The sequence below is a fragment of the Myotis myotis genome, unplaced genomic scaffold (assembly GCF_014108235.1).
Source record: "Myotis myotis isolate mMyoMyo1 unplaced genomic scaffold, mMyoMyo1.p scaffold_m19_p_5, whole genome shotgun sequence".
NCBI classification, from domain to species: Eukaryota; Metazoa; Chordata; class Mammalia; order Chiroptera; family Vespertilionidae; genus Myotis; species Myotis myotis.
Window position 1 is genome coordinate 65,296,974 of NW_023416357.1, and position 23,111 is coordinate 65,320,084.

Below are 23,111 nucleotides of genomic sequence, written 5' to 3' on the forward strand. Positions count from 1 at the left end.
TCACCTTGGCATAGAAATTATCACACTATTGCTTTTTAATTTGCCTTTATTTCCTACTATTATGTAAGTTCTGTGAGAGAATGATTATTTCTCATTTATCATTATTTCAGCAGGGCCTATAGAATGAGGTATTAAATAAACATTTCTCAAATAAATATGTAATAAATATGCCTTCTTTTCTGCTAAACTTCCAATATTTTTAAGGGCAGAGACCATTCCCAAATTGTTTTTAAATTTTATAAAAGTCCTTATATGTTTAAAATGCTTTTTTAATGTATGATCCTTATTCTTTTAAATTTGTTAAGGTGTGTTTCACAGCCCAGAATATGTTCTCTCTTGTTGAATTTCCATGAGTATTAGAGAAAAGAATGTATATTATGCTGTTGTTCTATGACATATTCTATAAATGTCATTTAGATCTAGTTGTTTTCTTAGAGAACTGACTCCTATATGATAATGCAATGTCCCTCCCTCTTGATCACTGACAATTTTCTTTGTCCTGAAGTCTACTTTGTCTGAAATTAATATAGCTATTACAGTTTTCTTTTGATTTTTATTAATGTGGTACTTCTTTTCTCCATAGCTTAATTTTAATCTATCTAAGTCTTTATATAGAAATTGGGTTTTCTTAAATATAATGTGTGATACCCATTCATGGCTGGATATTCAGGGATTTGCAAGGAACATGATTGGAAAATTGGTGACAAGAAAATCTGGGGAAGAGGTAAGTATATAGACTTCTCTGAATGGGCAAAATAAATGTGAAGATATTTATTTCCTGTATAAATGCTCACAGAAAGGTAACCTCAGCAAAGAAGGATATTAATAATCAAGTGGATAGCATAATCCATTCTGTAGATACCAGTCAGCCCCTCTCCCCTGCCACCCCTGTCATCGCCCAATGGGCTGATGCACAAAGTGGTCATATTGCCAAGGATAGAGGTTATGCATGGGTTCACCAACATGGACTTCTATTCACCAAGGTTGACCTGGCTATGACTGACCTACCACCTGTGAATACCCAATCTGCTAGCAGCAGAGACTGACACTGCATTCCTGATATGGCACCATTCCCCTGGTGATTAGCCAACTACCTGGTGGCAGGATTAATATCAGATCATTAGCATCTGGATACAGATTTGCCTTCCCAGCATATAGTGCTTCTGCTAAAACTATCTTTCATGGTTTTTCGGAATGTCTTATCCACCATCACAGTACTGCACAAAGCATTATTTCTTGTCAAGGAACTCACTTCACAGAAAAAGAAGTATGGAAATGGGCCCATGCTACAGGTCTTCCCGAATGTGCTGGCACCTTGATCCTGGACTTCCCAACCTCTAAAACTGTGAGAAAATACATTTCTGTTGTTTAAACAACCCAACCTATGGTTTTTCATTACGGGAGCCTGAGATGACTAAGGCAGTTACTAATTTTCATGTATGGTATAACATAAAAATCAAGTTAATTTTTTTCTGTATGGTAGCCAATTGATCCAGTACAATTATTGGGGGGAAAAACTATATTTCCTCCCCCCACCCCACCCCCGTCACTGAATTGGAGTGGCGTCTTTTTTATGTCGGGTCACTGTATATGTGGAGATCTGCTTCAGACACTTTATTTCCTCTGATGTTATATTTATTTTGAATCTATATGTCGTAATTGTTGTGAATTTATAGTAAAATTTGACATCTGTTAGTGTAAGTCCCCATTTTTTTGTTGTTATTTCAGATATTTTTGTATTCTAGGCCCTTTCATTTCCATATTGAATTTAGAATCAGTCTATCAATTTCCACCAAGAAAAATAGCTCCTGGGATTTCTTTTATTAGAATTGCATTGTATAAATAGGTTATTTGGGGTTGGGAGATGACATCTTAACATTATTCATCTAATTCATGATCATAACAGAGTTCTCCATTTATTTAGGTCTTCTTAAACTTCTCTCAGCAATGTTTTCTAATTTTCTGTATAGAGGTTTTGAATGCTCTCATTCTGAATTGTTTCATAAGTTAAAAATTGATATATAAAATTAAAATTTCTCTTCCTAAATAATGTTTACAAGTGACTCATTGCACTGGGAAAATGATGTGCTACTATGCTGATAGTTACATAAAAATTCAGTTAGTAAATGCATCACAAATTATATTTTGTTCTTATAATTTAAGTTCTGAAGCTATAAGTATCTACATGTAAGACCAATTAATCATGTCAAATTATTATTAAAAATCATTGAGCATATGATTTGAAACAAAGATCCAAAAGAGATAATAACTTTCAAACATCTTTAGTATAATTTTAGGTAAGACATTATTAGTGATAAACAGATGTTGGTTTAGTCCTATTCAGATATAAAACAAACACACATATATGTGCAGATGCCAGTGTGCATGCACACACACATACACACACACATATAAGCAGCCATTCTCAGAAATTCAGAAATCATATCTAGCAAAGTTGAAATAGGACTAAATTTACTAACCCAATCTTTAGAATAAATATTTTTCAGCCTCTTATATAGTGCAGGCATACAGTATAATTAGCATAAAGCTCACCTAGGAGATACTAGCCTTAGGACAATGTATACAAAATAAGGTAACCCTATCACATTAAAACAAAAAATAAGACAAAGTAAAGAAGAGCAAATTAATCAGATACCTTTGTGGCATGTTTGATTGTGATTATGAAAAAGTGGATAACTAGACCCGATGTAAAGAACTGGAAAAAAACTAATTTTTGAGTTATCAAAAATTATTATTATAATTATTATATTGCCAGGCACTAGTCTAAACACTTCATATACACGAACTGATTTAACTCTCACAACAATTGTGTTGGGCATTATATGTTATTATCAGTTCCACTTTATTGTGCTAGAAATAGGATTGGAACTAGGAATTAGCTCCATAGACCATGCTCTGAAAAAGGCAGAGTACCCAAAATATAAGAGACCTCAAGTTTCAAAAGTTAACTGAATATCTCATTCTTTTTCGCAACCAGACTTTTGGGGGAATTTTCTGCATATCCCTCAATTTACCCAAATCCTTGCAAAAGGATTTTTTATGGCACTTATGGGCACTTGGTCAAAGCTCTTACGAATTTTGCTTTCAGAACTATCTCCTTAGTGACAAAGAAATTCTATTTGCAGTTCTATTAAGAATGAACATTATCTTTAGGGATAGTGTGTCAGAGTTTGCTGGCTAACTAAATAAAACATCTTCATACAAGAAGGAATTCCATTTAGATAGAAACATTTTACATTGCTCCTTTGATGGTTACAAGAAGAGGAGGCAAAATTAAACAAAGAAAGTTTATAACTATTTTAAGCTTCTTTCTTCTTTGATGATAAGCAGACATACTGTCTTTTGAAGCCACTTAAAATCTGACTGTAGAATTGCTCTGGTCAACAAAATTACTCACATTAGATCTGTGCTTCTTCATTCATTAAGGGAGATAAAAATATAGGAAGATGGAACAAGTAAGAGATCTGTTACGTAAGTATTTTTAAAGGGAAAAGAAATCTAAATTTCTTTTCAATGAGCATCAAACATCAGACATCGCTTGAAAAACTACCAAAACCACAACAAGATCAAAGATAAGAAGAAGTTAAATAAGAGGGCAAAAGTATGGACTAAGACATTCATTAGCTGACTCCAACTTTGGCATCATCTTTCCTCCTTGCCCCTCATAAACCACAGTGAAAGGAACAATAAAAATAACTGTGAGGCTAAACTTGGCCACCTTTTCTGTACTGACACTGAGAAGACTATCAATTAACATGGTCCACAGTGAACCAGTCCTTACCAAGACTGTACTAAAGGCCTGCGTTGAATCAGTGCTTCTGGGGATATGAAGTGCTGGTTGGTATGGGCTAAATTGTGTTCCCCTAAAATTCATATGTCAAAGACTCCAGTACTTCACAATGTGATTATATTTGGAGACTGGGTTCATGAAGAAGTAATTAAGTTAAAATGAGGTCATATGGGTAGACCCTAATCCCACCTAACTGGTGTCATAAGGAGATTAGAACACAGACACACACAGAGAGAAGATGATATGAAGACAGAGGGGGAAGACAGCTTTCCACACCAAGTAGAGAGGTCTAAGAAGAAACCAATTCTGTTGCCACCTTGATGTCAGACTTCTAGTCCTCAGAATTGCAAGAAAATAAATTTATGTTGTTTAACCATGTGGTCTGTGGTACTTTGACATTGCAGCCCTAGCAAACTAATATAATGGTGTTTTTATAAAGAGAGCCAGTGTTAATTATATTTGAGGAGAAGTAGATTTTTAAATAATAAGAGGCCTCCAAAATTCAGAAGAAAAATTTTTTCTTAAGGAAGATGAGGAAACAGAAAAGCAAACCAATATGCATCCCTCTATGCTTAGCTCGTAGAATTAGCTCTTGTTGCCCTTAATCATTTTTAAACATATTGAATACAAAGTTATACAGCATATGATTCAACTTGCAATATTCATTCATAAGACTCATTTGAAATTTGAAAACACATGTCTTTGATTGGCATTCAAAAGATTTGGATTGTGTGCTTTAAATCTTTACCAACAAGTTAGTTGCCCCTGTTTATTCATTTTAGTTGTTCAAGATTCTTTTAGTAGAGTAGACCGTAGAGTCTCTACTACCTTCCCTTCTCAGGAGCTTCAATGCCAGCATTTGTAGCTTTCACTCCACCCCATCTCCAGATTATTGATTGCTTAATTCAACAAATATTAATTAAGTGTCCACACTACTCTGCCAGTGTTATTGAATAGGAGCAGGCATGGGCGAGCGCGCGTGCGCACACACACACACACACACACACACACACACACACACACACCTACCGTCGTAAAGTTCCAGGGAAAATCAGATACATTCACAAGAATGTAAGGACTTCTACCATAGGTACCTTGAATGAAAGACACCTGCTAGGATTGTCCCTTTGTTACATTTCAGGAGTCATGCTCTTCCTTGTCATTTCTGGATGAGCTATGCATGACAAAGAAACATATCTTTTTTCCTCTTATGAAACTCAAATTACACCTATATAAAATGTTTCATATTGTCCCACAGGTCACCAAGACTCTGCTCACTTTATTTTTTTTTAATTTTGTTTCTCTTTGCCTTTTAGGTTACATACTTTCAATTCACCTACCTTAAAGTTCACCAATTTTTACTTCTATAGCACATAATCTTCTGAGTCCACCCAGTGACCTTATTATTTTAGAAGTTATATTTTCATTTCTAGAATTTTTATTAGTTCTGTTTTGTTGTTTAAATTTATCTGCTAGGATTTCATAACTTCATTTATTTTGTCTACGTCTTCCTTTAAATTCTTGAACACATTAGTAATACTTGCTTAAAATTTCTGTATGCTAATTCCAAAGTTAAAGTCATCTTAACTGCATCTACTTACTGCTTTTAATCTTGTTTATGGAATCCATTTTCCTGGTACTTTGCATATATAGTAACTTTGTATTGTATTACAGATCATGTGAGGCTACACCATAGGGAGCCTGGATTGATTTCTTCCATAAACAATGTTGGTTTAAATTTGGCAAGGGATCCTGCGTCTGACAAGCTTGCTTTTTAGCATGTAGTCCTTTCTTTTATAGCACAACTACTTTGTGGTTTTGTTATGGACTGATTTGTGTTCTCTCCAAAATTTATACGTTGAAGCCCTAACCCCTAATGTGTATTTGGAGAGAGAGCCTTAAGGAGGTAATTAAGGTTAATGAGGTCATACAGGTGAGGCTTTTCGTTAAGAACACTATCCTTATAAGGAGAGGAAGACACACCAGCATTGCAGGCACACAGAGAAAGGGCCTTGTGAAGACGCAGGAGATGCCAGCCTCTTAAGTTGGGAAGAAAAGTCTCACCAGAAACCCATCTTGCAGGGATACCGAGCTTGAACATCTAGCTTCCAAAACTGTGAGAAAGTAAAGTTTTATTGTGGTATTTTGTTATGGCAGTTTGAACAGACTAATATAGGTCTCAACTAAATGCTCAGTAGGGTCTCTTTGCTCTGACTAATTAAAATACTCAACTTTTACGGATTGTTGACTACTGGTCCTTACTTTCAGCTGTCTGCCCGTCATTGCCCCTTCCTGCTGGACTTCATGGAGTCCTGTGTGCATGCAAAATTCAGGTCTCAGCATAAGATCTGAGGGAAATAAAACCCCACAGAGACTTTGAGGGCTATCTTCAGAGTTTCCTTTTATATATAATTGATCTCAGAGAGAAAGGAGGAGGGACAAAGAGATAGAAACATCCATTACGAGAGAGAATCATTGATTGGCTGTCTCATGCATGCCCCCAACTGGAGATTGAGCCCACAACCTGGGCATGTGCCCTGACCTGGAATCAAATGGTGACCTCCTGGTTCATAGGTCAACAATCAACCACTGAGCCACACCAGCAGGCAGTTTCCTTTTTTGAAATACTTTTCATCTGGCCTGAACTCCAGCTTCTACCATCCAGCTCAGTGAAGTCAAACTCTCCAATTGGCTTCTGCTCCGCCCGCCCCCCCCACCCCCCAGACTCTGGTCTAAAAAATAAGGATATTTTTAGGGAGAAACCTTAAAGAATGTGGACCTCACCTTTCCTGTAACTCTTTTCTTAGGAATCACAATCATACATGATATAAAAACAGTTGCCAACATATATTCTGCCCAGTGTTAGAGTTGTGTATGGTGAGAGAGTTACGTTCAGTAGAAGTTACTTCGGCATGTCTGGAAACAGTGACTTCATAAGAATTTTCCCATTTAAAGGTCAAACATATCATAATATATAAAATAGAGTGTGTTCACACTACACCTGACAGCTCATCGTTACACCTGGGAAGTTGAGCAATATGTCTGGATTACTTGATAGCATTAATACCTGCACACGCAAGAAACTCCCAAACTTTACATACATTAATTCACACAGGACTGCAAGTAGAGAAACATTGTGAGTAACATAATATTGCCCAACAAGTTTTCGTTTTTAATTACCACAGTCCTTAAAATAGCAAATACTAACAAAGAAGCAATCACAAATCTATTTAGATCTCCAACTATAATCTCCAGTCATAATAATCCAGAATTTTTAAGGTTTTGTTTCAGAATGTAAATCCTTTTTTTCTTAATTCATATGGATAGTCGTATTTAATTTATGAAGCAAAGGAGTACAGTGAAGATGGTGTAAAACTTGGTGTCAAAAGCTCAAATCCTAGCTTTTTCTTCTTTAACTTGGGATAGTTAGTTGACCGCTGAGACATACTCTCTGCATTCTAAAATAGGCTAATCAACCTAAAAAGACCCTTGTAAGGCTAAGTATCATAGGAAAAGCAGTTGATGCAAAGTAGACAGTCAATACAAAAACCTTAACTCATTTAAGGGAAACAAAGACCTGCAATCTTTTAATATTGTCAAGATTTTAAAGCTACAAAAACAAAGCTAACCACTATTTGTTCATATTGGATTCCAAGAAAGGGATTTAGTTAACTAAAAAAGTGAAATTGATGACTCACATAAAAAGGTGATTTATATTTTCCTCTCAAAAAGGAAGTTTAACAATGGTGAGCTAAGGAATACACTGAAATGCTTATAGACGTTTCAACAGTTTCATATTCCCCTGCTAAGATATATGTTTATTTTCTCATGGTAGCTTGTGATTGTAGAAGAATCCTTCAGAAGCCAAATGCTAATAATGTCTGGCTTGTACCATGACGTTGTGTCATTATGAGTTTGTGCTTTTGGAGTTATCAGATCCAGTCCTTAAAGTGCCTCCAGTTTGGAGGTTTTAATAGTGTGTTATGGAGAATTCTAGATCTCTGCTTGTTTCCTTTAGAGGTTACATATTAGGGTTCCACATATGATTTCAGTGAAGGAAGAAGGGAAGGTGGGAGGGAGGGAGGATAAAGGGGGGAAAGGAAGGAAGGTAGAAAGGAAGAAAAGAAAGAAGAAAGGAAGGAAGGAAGGGAGGAAAGGAAGGAAGGAGAGAAGGAGAGATGGAGGGAGGAAGGAGGGAGGGAAGGAGGGAGGGAAGGAGGGAAGAAAGAAGGAAGGAAGTAAGAAAGGGAGGAAGGATGGAAGGAAGGAGGAAGGAAGGAAGGAAGGAAGGAAGGAAGGAAGGAAGGAAGGAAGGAAGGGAGGGAGGGAAGAGAAAGTTTGGGACAATTATGGCTCTTTCTGAATTCTGTGATAATTCCTGATTTTAATAATGGCAATAATAATTATAATCATTAATGTCAGCATCATTATTGTATAGCTATTGAGAACTTAAAAACATTCTCAAAAAATTATATGAGGAAAGTCTTATTAAGATTCAGGTAGTCCAAGTTGGAGAATTGGTACAGAGCTAGGATTAAAACAAGCACCTATCAATTTCAATCATCTGTTCCTTTTCCAACATGCTATACTATCCCTTGGCATAGTGGCTTCCATGGGAGGCAGGCTGCACAATGTAGATTAGCAAGGAAGTAGTTTATTACGAAATGCTCTTGGGCTCACCACATGTGAACTGTAAGGAATGAAGTAGGCCTGAGAAGAGGGGAGAAGTGGGCTCTGGTGCCATCACAATAATGCCTCAGACGACCCTGCAGGGAACTGTGAAGCTGGAATGGCCCATTATACTGGTCTGAGTTGTGGGAAGGAGACAGGGTCATTATACTCATTTGTCAATAAATGGTTGAATGTGGTCTACCCAGGGAAGGAGACTTGAACTTGGATAAGGCAGGTTTCTTCAGCAGAAGCAATTCTCAAAGAAGCTGAAGACTAATGTTAAGTTCTCAACAACATTTCTAGAAGTCTATGGAAGAAGTCTGTCAGTCTAAGGGGGAAACCAGGTTGCACAGCATAGCAGTATTAATTTGTCTTTATATAGAGAAAGGAAACTTCAAAAGACATTAACACAGGGAAGGAATCAACTAATGCATAATACATTTTAAAATTCCTAGTAGAGGCAGCTCATTTTTAAAAAGATTACACTTAGGCATTTTTTCAAGTCCTAGAATAAATAATCCATATATATAAAAGCCTAAGGGACCGTTGCAAATGAAACAACCGAACAGATGACCGAACAGGCTGCATGGGGTGACCAGGTTTAGTGAGGGACCACCAAACTCCTGAGCAGCGGGCTGTGTGGGGCAACCAGGCTGGCAGGGGAGGCAGTGAGGGGCGACCAAATGACCGAACAGCATGCTGCATGGGGCAACTAGGCCAGCAGGGGGGCAGTTGGGGGTGACCAGGCCAGCAGAGGGGGTAGTTAGGGATGACCAGGCCAGTGGGGGTGGGGGGGTAGTTAGTAGTGATCAGGCAGGCAGGCAGGTGAGCAGTTAGGAGCCAGTGGTCCTGGATTGTGAGAGGAATGTCTGACTGCCGGTTTAGGCCCATTCCAGGGATCGGGCCTAAACCGGCAGTCAGACATCCCCTGAGGGGTCCTGGATTGGAGACTGTGCAGACTGGGCTGAGGGGAGGCCCCCCCACCTCCCGTGCACAAATTTTGTGCATAAGGCCTCTAGTATAATATAATTAACACATGTATACTCATCATGTTTTGTTAATTCAAAACATTTCATGCTTATTCTCCATGCTATTTAAATGAAATATTCAAACTATATAATCAACTTGAATATCCCTCCAAGATTCCAGGGGGAGCAATCAGCAATAGTATTTGTAAGCATGTGATTGAATGAGTTTAATAGGAAGTAAATGTAGAGAAGAATCTCAAAATTTATGGAACAGAAAAATAAGCTGAATCAAATAGAAGAACGAACAGCCAGGTAAAGTGGAAATCCAGGAGAGGTTATTATCTTGGAAGTTTAATGAGGTGTAAAGAGGGAGCTAACAACTGTGTGAAATCATGAAAATGCTAAAAATAGTGTTAAATTCTGTGCTAAATTTTAAAAACAGCTTCTTTGTTAAGATCAAATTTTTTAAAAAGTTCTGTCAAACGTAAAGAATCTGAAAAATCTAAGGCATTAAGGAGTGGAACCAGTTAATCTGTTTGACTCATGACCTTAGAAACGTCCTTATTTGCAAAGCACAGTGCGTTGTTGGATTTTATCAGGGCACTTATAAGTTTCATAATTTATTATGAAGAAAGGGCACTTTTTTTCAACCTTTTTATGTGATCATAGGGCCACTCTGGTAATTATAGATGTAAGTTTCCAGTTCAGTTCAGAATGGTTACATAAATGAGATTCTAATAGCTTGAAGCATGTCTAACATGTGTAAACCGGCTTCTTAGTAGTTGGACCAGTTTTCCTTACCAGGAACTATAGTGATATTTTTGAAGTCCTTCCAATTTCCCTGACTTGCACATGGTTTTGCACATGTCAATAGGGAGTCAGTCTGGTTTCTTCTTCTTCTTCTTCTTCTTCTTCTTCTTCTTCTTCTTCTTCTTCTTCTTCTTCTTCTTCTTCTTCTTCTTCTTCTCCTCCTCCTCCTCCTCCTCCTCCTCCTCCTCCTACTTCTCCTCCTCCTCCTCCTCCTCCTTCTTCTTTTTTAGATTTTGGTCTTATACCAACTACTTATTTGCTTATTGCTATGGAAGATAAATTACAAAACTATGTATATGGCTTAATAGCACTATAAATTCACATTCCTCAAATATAACTCAAGTTTTGATGCTGCCTAAGAGTCCTTCTGGGTTTTCCAAGTAAGTTATTGTTTCCATTTTCTGCAGTCTCCATTGGATTCAAAATCTTTAATTGCCTATTACATCTCAATATTAATAAAGTACTTAGGCAAACTCCCTTCCCCATAAAGTCCACACACTTCCAGGCATCCTTACCATTCTTCCTTCCTTCCCTCCTGCATGTGGAAATGATTTCATCCTCCTATATAAAGTGTCCTCAAAAAACTATATTCTGGATGCCTCCTTATTCAGAGACCTCAGTTTACTGACTTTTACTTTTCTTTCCTGTGTCTTTAACCTTTTTGTTGGTTTGTTCTTATCAACATTTAAATATGTTCAGTTTCTACCATCTTCAAACAAAACACCAAGATAAATCTCCCATGAAAAACACTCTCCTCTAGCTCAGCAGTTCTCAACCTGTGGATCGCGACCCCTTTGGGGTTCGAACGACCCTTTCACAGGGCTCGCCCAAGACCATCGGAAAACACATATATAATTACATATTGTTTTTGTGATTAATCACTATGCTTTAATTATGTTCAATTTGTAACAATGAAAATACATCCTGCATATCAGATATTTACATTACGATTCATAATAGTAGCAAAATTACAGTTATGAAGTAGCAACGAAAATAATTTTATGGTTGGGGGTCACCACAACATGAAGAACTGTATTAGAGGGTCGCGGCATTAGGAAGGTTGAGAACCACTGCTCTAGCTGCTTCTCATCTTTCTTCACACACAAAATTCTTATCAACAATGATTCTCCAAATTAACCTTCCCTTCAAATCACTCTTCAATTCAAAACAGTCTGCCTTCTGTTCCTGCCACTCCATTGGAATTTCTCTTGCTCAAAACACCAATGACGTTTTTGTTTCTAAAACCAATACACATTTCCTTTTAACAAAACTGAACCCTTTGGGCCACTTTACTTGTTCAATGAAATCTTCCTAACTGTCTTCTGTGAAGTACACTTACTCCCATGGTTTGTTTCCTATTTCTCTGGCCATTTCTTCTCCATTTGCAGACTATTCTGCCTTTTCTTTAAATTCTGGTCTTCCTGTGGATCATGAAATCTACCCCCACTTTTTGTATTTAGTGCATTCTCCCTGGTAATCCTGTCTACTACCATGGTTTCAATTATGACACTATAGTGAAATTTATCTTTTTTTTTTTTTTAATTAAATCTTTATTGTTCAGATTATTACATTTGTTGCTCTTTTTCCCCCCCATAACTCCCCTCCTCCCAGTTCCCGCCCCACCCTCCGCCCTCACTCCCCACCCACTGTCCTCATCCATAGGTGCACGATTTTTGTCCAGTCTCTTCCCGCATCTCCCACACCCCTTTCCCCCCCAGGAATAGTCAGTCCATTCCCTTTCTATGTCCCTGATTCTATTATAATCAACAGTTCATTCTGTTCATCAGATTATTTATTCACTTGATTCTTAGATTCACTTGTTGATAGACGCATATTTGTTGTTCATAATTTGTATCTTTACCTTTTTCTCCTTCTTCCTCTTCTTAAAGGATACCTTTCAGCATTTCATATAATCCTGGTTTGGTGGTGATGAACTCCTTTAGCTTTTCCTTATCTGTGAAGCTCTTTATCTGACCTTCAATTCTGAATGATAGCTTTGCTGGATAAAGTAATCTTGGTTGTAGGTTCTTGGTATTCATCACTTTGAATATTTCTTGCCACTCCCTTCTGGCCTGCAAAGTTTCTGTTGAGAAATCAGCTGACAGTCATATGGGTATTCCCTTGTAGGTAACTGAGTTTCTTTCTCTTGCTGTTTTTAAGATTCTCTCTTTATCTTTTGCTCTTGGCATTTTAATGATGATGTGTCTTGGTGTGGTCCTCTTTGGATTCCTTTTGTTTGGGGTTCTCCGCGCTTCTTGGACCTGTAAGTCCATTTCTTTCACCAGGTGGGGGAAGTTTTCTGTCATTATTTCTTCAAATAGGTTTTCAATATCTTGCTCTCTCTCATCTTCTGGCACCCCTATAATTCTGATGTTGGTACGCTTGAAGCTGTCCCAGAGGCTCCTTACACTATCCTCGCATTTTTGGATTCTTTTTTCATTTTGCTTTTCCGGTTGGGTGTTTTTTGCTTCCTCGCATTTCAAATCATTGACTTGATTCTTGCGCTCCTCTGGTCTGCTGTCGGGAGTCTGTATAATATTCGTTATTTCAGTCCGTGTATGCTTAATTTCTAGTTGGTTCCCCAATATAAGATCGAGGGTCTCATTAGATTTCTTGAGGATCTCACTACATTTATCGGCGGCTTCTAGACAGTTCTTAAGAGACCTTAAAAGTGTGGTTCTGAACTCTATATCTTCCATTGACAATTTTGTCCTGTTTCTTTGTCTCCGCATTTTGTTATGCTTCCTTGGTGCACCTCCTAGTGGTCTTTGTTTGCAGTCTTATAGTTAAATCTTGATTGTTGTAGCTAATTCCAGGGAGGGTTTGACCTCTAGGCCAAGTGGCTATGAGAATCAGCTGTGTCAGTAGTGAGAGAACTTCTGTCCTCTAGGGAGGTGCTAATCTAGCCTTTGCCTGAGGCTATCCGGCAAATGCCTGTGTGCAGGGCTTGGGCGGGGCGGGTAGAACAGGATCAACAGGGTGGGCCGGAGAGAGCAGTTATGGCGGCTCTCAGTCCTGTCCCCAGGGGCTCTGCCTCTCTGAGTCCCAGCACCCGCTGCAAAGCTCAGAGAGAAAGCTGCACTCGCTCTGACCGAAGCCAGACAGTCCCGCTTCTCCTGTTTGAGTCTGGGTCCCTAAAGACTCGCCCGGATCTGGAGCTCAGAGTCTGCGACTCCCTCCTGATTGAAAACGCCAACCGCGCCCTCCGCCGCCAGCCCGCTCCGCGCACTCCGCACCTCAGAATTTGACTTCAGCACTGCGCCTCCTCTGAGTGTCCGTATGCGTTTCTCTTTCCTCCTAGTTGTAGGACTTCCACTCAGCCAGCGTTCCTGTGGTTCTGGGTGATGTCCCTTCTGTTTTTTGGTTTCACTTTTGAAGTAGTTGTTCAAAGCAGCAAACTCCGGCGTTAACCTATGCCGCCATCTTGGTTCTTCGAAATTTATCTTTTAGGCAAAAAATCCCAAACTGAAATGATAACTACAACTAATAATAATAGAGCACAAACTTTATGAAAAGTATTGAATTGGGAGTCAAGATATCATGTTTCCAATGTTGTTTCTACTATTATAATTAAAACATGTATTTAAACAAGTAACAAGCTTCTCCTTTAAGATTCAATTTATTTATTTTTTTTTATTTATTTATTTATTTTTTATTTATTTATTTTTTTATATTTCTTATTATTTTAGAGGCCTCATATACAGTATGTAAATGTATATTGTGACATAGGTATGCATTTCAGTTCTCTATTATGTTTTGAAACTGCTATTTTTTCATATCACTTCATATTATTATTTTTCTAACTTCTTTTTTTGTTTTTTTATTGCTTAAAGTATTACAAAGAGTATTACATATGTCTCCTTTTTTTTCCCCCCCGCCCTTGATCAATTTATTTATTTTTAGTAAAATAGAAATTAAAAGACCTTTTTTACTTAAAGACAAACTGGTTTTGGAAATAGAGTGAGATTATTAAAGTACAGTCAAAAGTATATAGATGTATATAAATATTATATGAACATAAATGGCTTTTTACAGTTATATGTAAATTTCTACTATATCTCTGATTTTGTATACATGTATATAATAGAACTATAGAATGTGGTTTATCATATGAGGCATTACTCTTCTGCTTTGACATTTGAAATACATATTTTTATAACTTTTGCTTTAGTTTTATGTGCTTAGAACATAACACATTTGGAGAGCTATGAGACAGTTATTATATTTTCCATATTATACTATGGTTAAGAGAGATCAAATAATTTGTAGTTAATGACAAGTGTATGTAGTTGACTTCATTTTACTGCTAAGATCAGTCAGCTTCTTATTCACAAAGTGTGGTTAATGGGATCCATTTTCTTCTCTTAAATATTCTTCTTGGTGGTATGTGCTTTCCTTCTAATTCTGGGATGGCTCCCTCATTCATAATGAAGTCCAAACCTCATTACTTTAGGTGATTTGTTTTAGACTCCAGGTGATTTTAGAATGGTCCTTTATTTTTAACCTTTGGTGTTCTGAAATTTTGCTAGGTTATAAAATTTAGATAAGTATATTCTAAGTACTGATTACTTTTTAAAAATTACACTCTGGTCCCGGCTGGCATGACTCAGTGGTTGAGCGTTGACCTATGAACCAGGAGGTCACGGTTTGATTCCAGGTCAGGCCACATGCCAGGGTTGTGGGCACGATCCCCAATAGGGGGCATGCAGGAGGCAGCTGATAAATCTCTCTCATCATTCATGTTTCTGACTCTCTCTCCCTCTCCCTTGCTCTCTGAAATAATTTTTAAAATATTTTTAAAAACTGAAGAAAAACATTTTTAATTACACTTATGGAAGCTTTCATCATTAAGAACCCTTTATTTTCTTATGTTTCCTCTTTTTGTAACAACTTTTTAAAAATATGACAGCGATATCTTTTCACATCTTTTAAAGAGTGCTGGGTATAATTATTTATAAATCCTCTCCTGTTTCCCAATATATCTCTTCTTTCTACAGGGTTATTAATCTATCTGTTCACATTGGACTTTATAGTTCATGCTGTATTTTTTTTCTGAGTAACTCATGGCCCTTGTTTTTCTCTGTTTTGTTAATAAATGAAGGCCTTGCTTGATTCATTCTGTTCCCTCTGTAAGTTTGATCAAGAGCAATGGCTTTGCATTTTGTGTTTATGGGTGGAGTTTATTTCTGTATTGGTCAGAATCCAATCAGGAGACAAAAACAACCCAATTTATTTAACAAAGAGTATCCTATATTAATAAAAGACAAATATGCAAATTGACTGTACTTTTGCTACACCTTAAGCCATGCCCACCAGCCAATCAGAGTGACTATATGCAAATTAACCCAACCGAGATGGCGGCCAGCAGCCACAGAGCTGGAGCGAGCAGGAGGCTTGCTTGCTCCAGTGATGGAGGAAGCTAAGGCTCCCCGCCTGCCACAGCCTGGCTCTGAGCTCCACTGAAGGCAACAAAGTTTCAATTATAGAAGGTAAATAAACCCCAGATACCTGCTTTCAGCCAGCGGTGGCCATGGAGATGGAGCGAGTAGGAGTGGGTTGCCCCTGGCGATAGAGAAAGCCAAGCTTTCCGGAGGCCTCTGATAAAGGCAACAAAGTTTCAATTATAAAAGGTAAATAAATCCCAGAATAAAAAAAAGAAAAAGAAAAAAAGGAGAGGCTAGGAGCTTACATTGCCAGGGTGTTTGGCCAGCCTGAAAATGGCCCTCAGCCCCTCACTCAGACTGGCCAGGCACCCCAGTGGAGACCCCCACCCTGAAGGGGCTGTGGCCAGCCTGAAAACAGCCATCAGCCCCTCACTCAGGCTGGCCAAACCTCCATGGGGTGAGGGTCCCCACTGGGGTGGACATCCTCCAAGGGGTCCCACACTGCAAGAGGGCATAGGCCGGGCTGAGGGACCCCCTGAGTGCACAAATTTTTGTGCACCGGGCCTCTAGTTTAACATAAAGAATTATTAACAAGGTATTGGGGAACTAAAAATGCAAAAAGAAATCACTGAGTAACCACAAATGTAATCACTTGTAAGCAGTTTGACACCTAAGGTTGGGGAGAAAGGAAGAAGTTGAGATTACCACGAGTTAGAAGCTTGCAGGGCAGACCCTGTGGTACTGGGGGTTACACCTCTCACTAAAGAGCCCTGCCAGTGAGTACAGGTGCTTGAGGAGCTCAGAGTGAGCTGGAGCTGGGGTCCAGACCTCTGAAGAGGAAGCACTCCTCACCTTGTTCTAGAAGCTCAGAGCGAAAACCCTCTGAGGAGGGGATTCAGCACAGCTGGTGTTGAAATCTGACGGGATTCACAGATTCTGTGAATGCTGGAAAGACTGCAGACTGCTGCTGGAAAAAATGCTGCTGTCCAGATGAGCAGTGCTGCTGCTGCTGCTGCTGCTGCTGCTGCTGCTGCTGCTGATGTCACCAGAAAGCCTTCTGGTCTGCCCTTAGTGCCTCCTATCGGCAGAGTCTAACAGAGAACAAGCCAACAGAGGAGAAGTGTGTAGCATCCCAGCTCCAGTATCACAAAACAGAGTACAGTTGGTTGGAGTTGAAGCCAAGAGATCATAGCTTAGTAACCTGGATAGTTCAGAGAAACTGTTTCTTGGTAACAACTCACCCACCTTCATGTCAAAATAAAGGGACTTTACTAGTATTTTAGGTTCCAACACTCAAATTTGCCCTCTTTAAAGTGTATTCTGTTATGTTTCACTCCTAGGTTAGTGCCACATTTGTCCTCTCTGTGTAGTCACAAGAATGGAAGTGGTGGACTAACTATACTGCTGCTACTGATGATTATATTAAATTTCAATCCACCAAATGCTACAGTTCTCCATGTTATGTATATTAATAGAGTCTTAGAGATTTGGGTACCCTTTTTTAGTTGAACTGATATTAAAACATTTGTGACAATTGTGACACAAGTACTCACGAATTTAAAGGTGGACTATTAGTATTATGTAGGTAGCCCTGACTGTTACGTTGATCACAATCCAGGCTGGGAAATACGAGTTTGTTTGTTTGCTTGTTTGTTTGAGTCCTGCAAATGCCTCCTCTTATTTAACCATTTGGCTGACATTTTAATTTGAGCAGAATGAAGGAAAGAACTGCAAAGAACACATTGTAGAAAAGAAGAGTAAAATTTAAGATAAGGAGGGTTTGTTGGATCCTTTAAATTCCAACCTCAATATTTCAATTTTATGTAAGGTGAGAATGTGAATTATAATGACCCCACTTTGAGTCTTAACATTTTTCAAGTTATCTCTCTAAAAGTCAACAAAAGTTGAAACCCAGTCTTTATCTTGGAACGTTGGAAAATTGGAACTTTACTTAAAAAACTTACAGATTATAAAGTACTTGTGTTTAGAAACTGGGTGTTATTCATTTACTAAGTATTAAGTACTATATGTAAATGGTTTTCCTGACATAGAGAGATCATCTAAATGACATTGATTCAGAGAAGGGGAAAGTCAACATGGACTGCTAAGGCCAGAAAGGAGAAGGAATGAAGCTTGAGTTGTGCTCTGAAGGGTGGGTAAGCTTTAGGTAGTTGTGCATGGAGACTGATTTGAGATCTTGAGACCAGAATGAACAAAAGGTCTGAGTGAGTATAAGAAACAGTGAGAAGCCCAGGGAGAGTAGGATGGGGTAGAAGTAAGGTGGTGAGCAGTCGCTGAGATTCTGCATCTAATTTTACAGGCAAGTCAGAGGTCCTCAAACAAGGAAATAAGAAGAAGAAATAAAGCGGGTAAGATCTTTCTTTGGTTAATTGGGTAAGCAAGAAATTAAATACAAAAATTCCAAAACTGATAATCTTATCAAAAGTGTGATATTTTAAAGGCTTTGGATAGGATAGAAAGGGAGAGATAGACTGTTGGCAGGAGGAAATAGAGAAACATTGATTAACAAAATATATGCTACCGCAAAGTAGGAAGAAAGGAATCATTGAAATTGAGCATGGTTGTTAATGGCAGAAATGGGACAGTTTAGAGAGAGAGCAACTTTATTGGTCTACATAATAAGTTCCTATTGAATCTGGTAAATTTTAAGTGACATGTGCCTGTTGAAATACAGATGTGCTGAAGAGAAAGGATTTCTTTTTCTTATCCTTCTCAGCATACAGCTTAGTGCTACAAACATAAAAAGTACTTACATAATATTTATTAAATAAACTAATTTGAAGATACTTATTTGAATTGTAACATTCTGTCATCATGTGTGTAACATGATTTGTATCACCAATCAAAGGATTTTATTCAATATAAAATTGAGTGGCTTATAAAATAATATGCCACTTAGGAATCACATATTTAATTCCATATTTTATCAGATTGAGCTTGTTCATCCACATTCTTCGTGTGAAGTAATTTCCAGAGACATCACAGTTTATACCTACAGGAGAGGTTCTAGGATTTCATTCTAATCATTTTACTTATGACCATGCAAGAGTAACTGGTCAGTGCTGGACTTAACCCACAATTAAAACATTTTATTAAACCATTCACTAAACAATTTATAGCGTGTCTTACTTGTCTAGATACAGAATTGTTGCAGTGAACATTTTTTGATTCTAGCTTATTTTCCCATAACACTTTCCAGGATGTGGTTTTTAATAACTATGTGTCATAGCAAACTTCAGATGAGCTAGAAATTTGACTGTGAAGTGGTTCCAATGATGTCAGACAGGATATAGCATTAGAACTCTATTTACAGTTTCCTTTACATGAAAGTTTCTTCAGGAAGCCTTCTATCAGATGATAGAAGGTGATGTCATGTGTTGCTAGTAGTCTAAACTTCTTGTAGTTAATGAGTCTTTTAATTTCCTTATAGTTTGGTTATGCCAAAGAATGTAAAATACCACTATGCAAAAAAACAACAACACATAATAATAACAAAACCAAAACTATAAGCTAGAGCCTAACTATAAGCTATTGCAACATGTGAGGAAAACTGTGTAGAGAACTAAGACATTTTAAATTTTTTAGCTAAGCTGGCATAAATCTTTCAATGGTACATGTAGAATGCCATGTGAAGAAAACTTGGCAAAATTTTTCAATTGCTGATATTAAGAAATTGATGAATGATGCAAATATGTCTGAAATTAAAGGTTTAAATACAAAGTTATTAAACCACTGCTTTAAAAAGTGTCTGATTAGCCCTAGCTGGCTTGGCACAGTGGTTGGAGTGTGGGCCCTAGTACTGAAGGGTCCTGAGTTTGATTCTGGTCAAGGGCATGTATCTGGGTTGCAGGCTCGATCCCTTGCCCTAGTTGGGGGTTATTCAAGAGGCAGCCAGTCAGTGTGTCTCTCTCACATTGATGTTTCCCTCTCTCAGTTCCCCCACTCACTTCTACTCTGTCTAAAAATCAGTGGAAAAAACATCCTTAGGTAAGGATTAACAATAACAAAAATTGTCTGATTAGAACAATCAATCCAACCTTATGTAAGTGCTTAAAGATATAGAGTATGATTCAGATCCTTAGATATTCAGACGAAATGATCTGTGAATGAAGGGACAGAACGGACCTGATAGCTGTGTCTCTAACTCCTCTCCCAGGAAAGCCACAGAATGTATCAGTTACTCAGCCTGCCCTTATCTCAGCCAATGGGAAAGCGGGGGAAACTAGCCCAAGGCCAAGAGTATGCTAGCCACCCCCCGTCTTTGTGTAACCAGACCCTAGCTGCACCCTGCCCTTGCGTCACTAGCCCCCGGCCCTCACTCAACCAACCAGAATCGGCCAAATCAGTGGTCAGAGTGTGCACCCACCCCCGACCCCAAGCCCTATAAATTCTTTGTTCCCTTGAGACTCAGGGCTCTCTCTTGCATCCAGTAATGGAAGCGGGGGGGGGGGGGGGGGGCAAGTCCCGGGCTTGAATAAATGACTCTATGTTTTTGCATCATACTCGGCTCCCTAGTGGTCTGTCTTGGGGGATCTTGAAATCTGGGCATAACATTTGGGGGCTCGCCCGGGACCCCCAAGACCCCCGAGGAACCCCGAGCCAGAGAGTCTGACTGACCGCGGTAAGTGTCTATGTGTTGTCTATTCTATTCTATGTGTTCTATCCTGTGTGAGCTCACTTCTGAAATCTGTATTGCCTGTAAAGGCCTAGGTGGACGCACTGGGGGTCCACGGGCGGGAGGAGGCGGGGGACGCCCCGATCCTCCATCTGGAGGGGCCGAGAAACCCCTCAATCTGAGACGAGTGGTGCATGGCCATCGTCTAATCTGTAGTTTTGCTTCCATGGAATCGGAAGGTTGTTTTGGTTTTACTTCCATAGAGTTGGAAGACTGTATTTGTCTGGGTTTGTGTTTTTTTTTCTGTTTTCTGTGGACTTACTGGACGGACGTTATGGGACAGACTCAAACTACTCCTTTAAGCATTATGGTCGTTTTAAAGTCAAGGGCTGGGCCAAACATGCTTGCCAGCCTCAGGTGTGGTTTTCCAGAACCGCTGGGAACTTGGGACCTTGAAGCTTACTGAATTCAAATGATAAAAAAAAAACAAACTTATGTCTTGCATTTTTGAAGTTTATTCTTAAAAAATGTTACTGATTGAGAAATGCTGATTCGGATTGAATTGGGAAAAACTGTGTGTTGTGGTAGCTAAATGCCTTTGCTGAATGAATGTCTGGTGAAAGTGTGCGAGTATGGAGGGAGGGGGCCTGCCCTCTCCTCTCCTTTGTGTGGCTCCACAACTTTGGTCAGGCGGGTACCTGAGTGAAAATCTGTGAAAACAGGTCACCCCTCCCTTGTCTGTCTCTCTTCACCGATCATCATGAGGTCGGGACAAAGTAAACCTGCTGTTCTTAATTACATGTTAAAAAAAAAATTTTTTTTTAAAGGAATACAATAGAGATTGTGAAATTAAAATGAATGCTAAAACATTGAGGAAGCATGAGTGAACAGCTGTTTGTTTGTGTGGAACTAGCCAATTTGCTACCGAGAGGGGGGACTGGACGCAGTCTTAACTCCTCCGGTAAGTTCTCACCAAAACCTTGGTCAAGAATTCTGTTCTGGGACATGGGTGCCAGGAGTGCCCCCACCCCCGTCTGGGAAGTTGGGCATTGTTTTGTTTATCTGCTCAGCTCCAGTCTGGGCTAGTCTACTGAGAGTGTGAATAAGTGTTTATCTATTTTGGCTGCTCATTACTAGTCTGTGTGAAGTGAAAGTTACTTTGATTTATTTTGCATTTCTGTTAATTCATCTGGCTGAACGTTTGGACTGGACCCGCGATGGGCTGCAAGAATCTCTAGCAGTTCTCAGAGTCTTTTGCTCACCATTACAGAAGGAATCAGCCCACTTAGTTAATATAAATTTCTGTCTATCAGTTGCTCTTACCTGGGTTGTAAATCGCTGTAATTCCAAGATTGCTTAGTTCTGAGATTGCTTATAAAAGAGTAAAAGAGAAAAAAATCTGTGAGGAAAAGCAGCCTGGGCTGAGAGAAGTGGGGTGGGAGGGTTGGCAGTTGTGCTGCTGGCTGCAAACCTAACAGGTCTTATCAATGAACTTCAAGGTTACAAAAAATAACTGTAAGCACAGTCTTTCTCTGCCCTGGTTTATTCTTTTAACCCCTCCAATGCTGAATCAGACCGATACCTGTTCTTAGTTTTATCACAAAAGGTCTATATATATCTTAAGAGTAAAAGTACATTTAAAATATGTTCATAAATATTAATCTAAAATTGCTGAATGTTCACTTTTGGTAATCATTAAAGGATTAAGGTTTCTAAGAATAAAAAACAAAACAATTAAACTCCCGCTAGAAAAGCGGAGGAGGAACCAAGCTAGAATCTGCAGCCCCCCCTGCTGATTTAGAACTGTTTGCCAGGCAGACTCAGCCCCTGAGAGCCAGGTCAAAGAAGAGGGGGCTGAATGCCTGAGCTGCCCGCAAGGCCCAGAAGCCCCTGGTGGAGAAGAGGCGTGCGCGCAGTCAAGGAGAGCCTACAGGAGCTGCAGCAGCTGCTGGCGGGCACCGAGGTGCAGGCTAAGCTGGAGAATGCCGAGGTGCTGGAGCTGACAGTGCAGCGCGTGCTGCGGGGCAGAGCTTGCGGGTGCGAGCAGCTGCAGGCAGAAGCCAGCGAGCACTTCGCTGCCGGCTACATCCAGTGAATCCCTGCTTGAGTCCATACCACTGCAAAAACGGCAGTGGCTTCTGGGATTTGCTCGGGGACGCTCTCTTGCTGGGCCCCTGGGAGACCCTAGGCGGAGCAGCTGGCTCACAGGAGGGGCTGATAACCCCCTCTAGTGCACTCCCTTGAAAGAGGCCTGGTTGCTGCTCTGCCACAAAGGGAACTGGTAAAAAGGCAAAAAGCAGGGCCCTAAGGGTTAACAAAAAGGTACTCTCCCTGGACCTGGGAGCCATCAGGACTTTGAAATTCTCCAAGAGAGGAGGAGTCTGACTCAGAGACTGGCCGAAACCTCCTTGGGTTAGAAAAACCGGAGGCTGCATATTGAACTTACAGACTGCAGTTTGCTGGGCAGAGGTCCAAGCCCAGTTATATAGGGGTTAAGCTACCTGTGTACAGCAAAACAACTTTCTCCTGTGCCAGAATACATTTTAAGAAAATTAAATGCATGATAGACCAGTAAGCTGGGACAAGTAAAATAGGGAAACTGAGCAGAAATCCTATCTTCCCTAAACCAATGACACTTGGGAGTAAATGCTTTGCATTTGCCTCCCTAAACAAAGGTTAAATCGTTTATGTCAATCTGATTAGTGTCATTCGTTGTCCACACCCAGGGACAAATGAAGTTAGAAAATAAGCCTTATTTTGATTAGTTCCTTTATTCAGGAGGAGCCAACCCTCCCTGCAACATGAATGATAAAATGTATGTTAAGGAATTT

General features: G+C 39.3%; 1 pseudogene; it reads left to right on the plus strand.

Moving 5' to 3' along the window:
- The first annotated feature begins 685 nt into the window (after positions 1-685).
- LOC118656512 lies at positions 686-22,511 on the plus strand (annotated as a pseudogene).
- Positions 22,512-23,111: the final 600 nt, after the last annotated feature.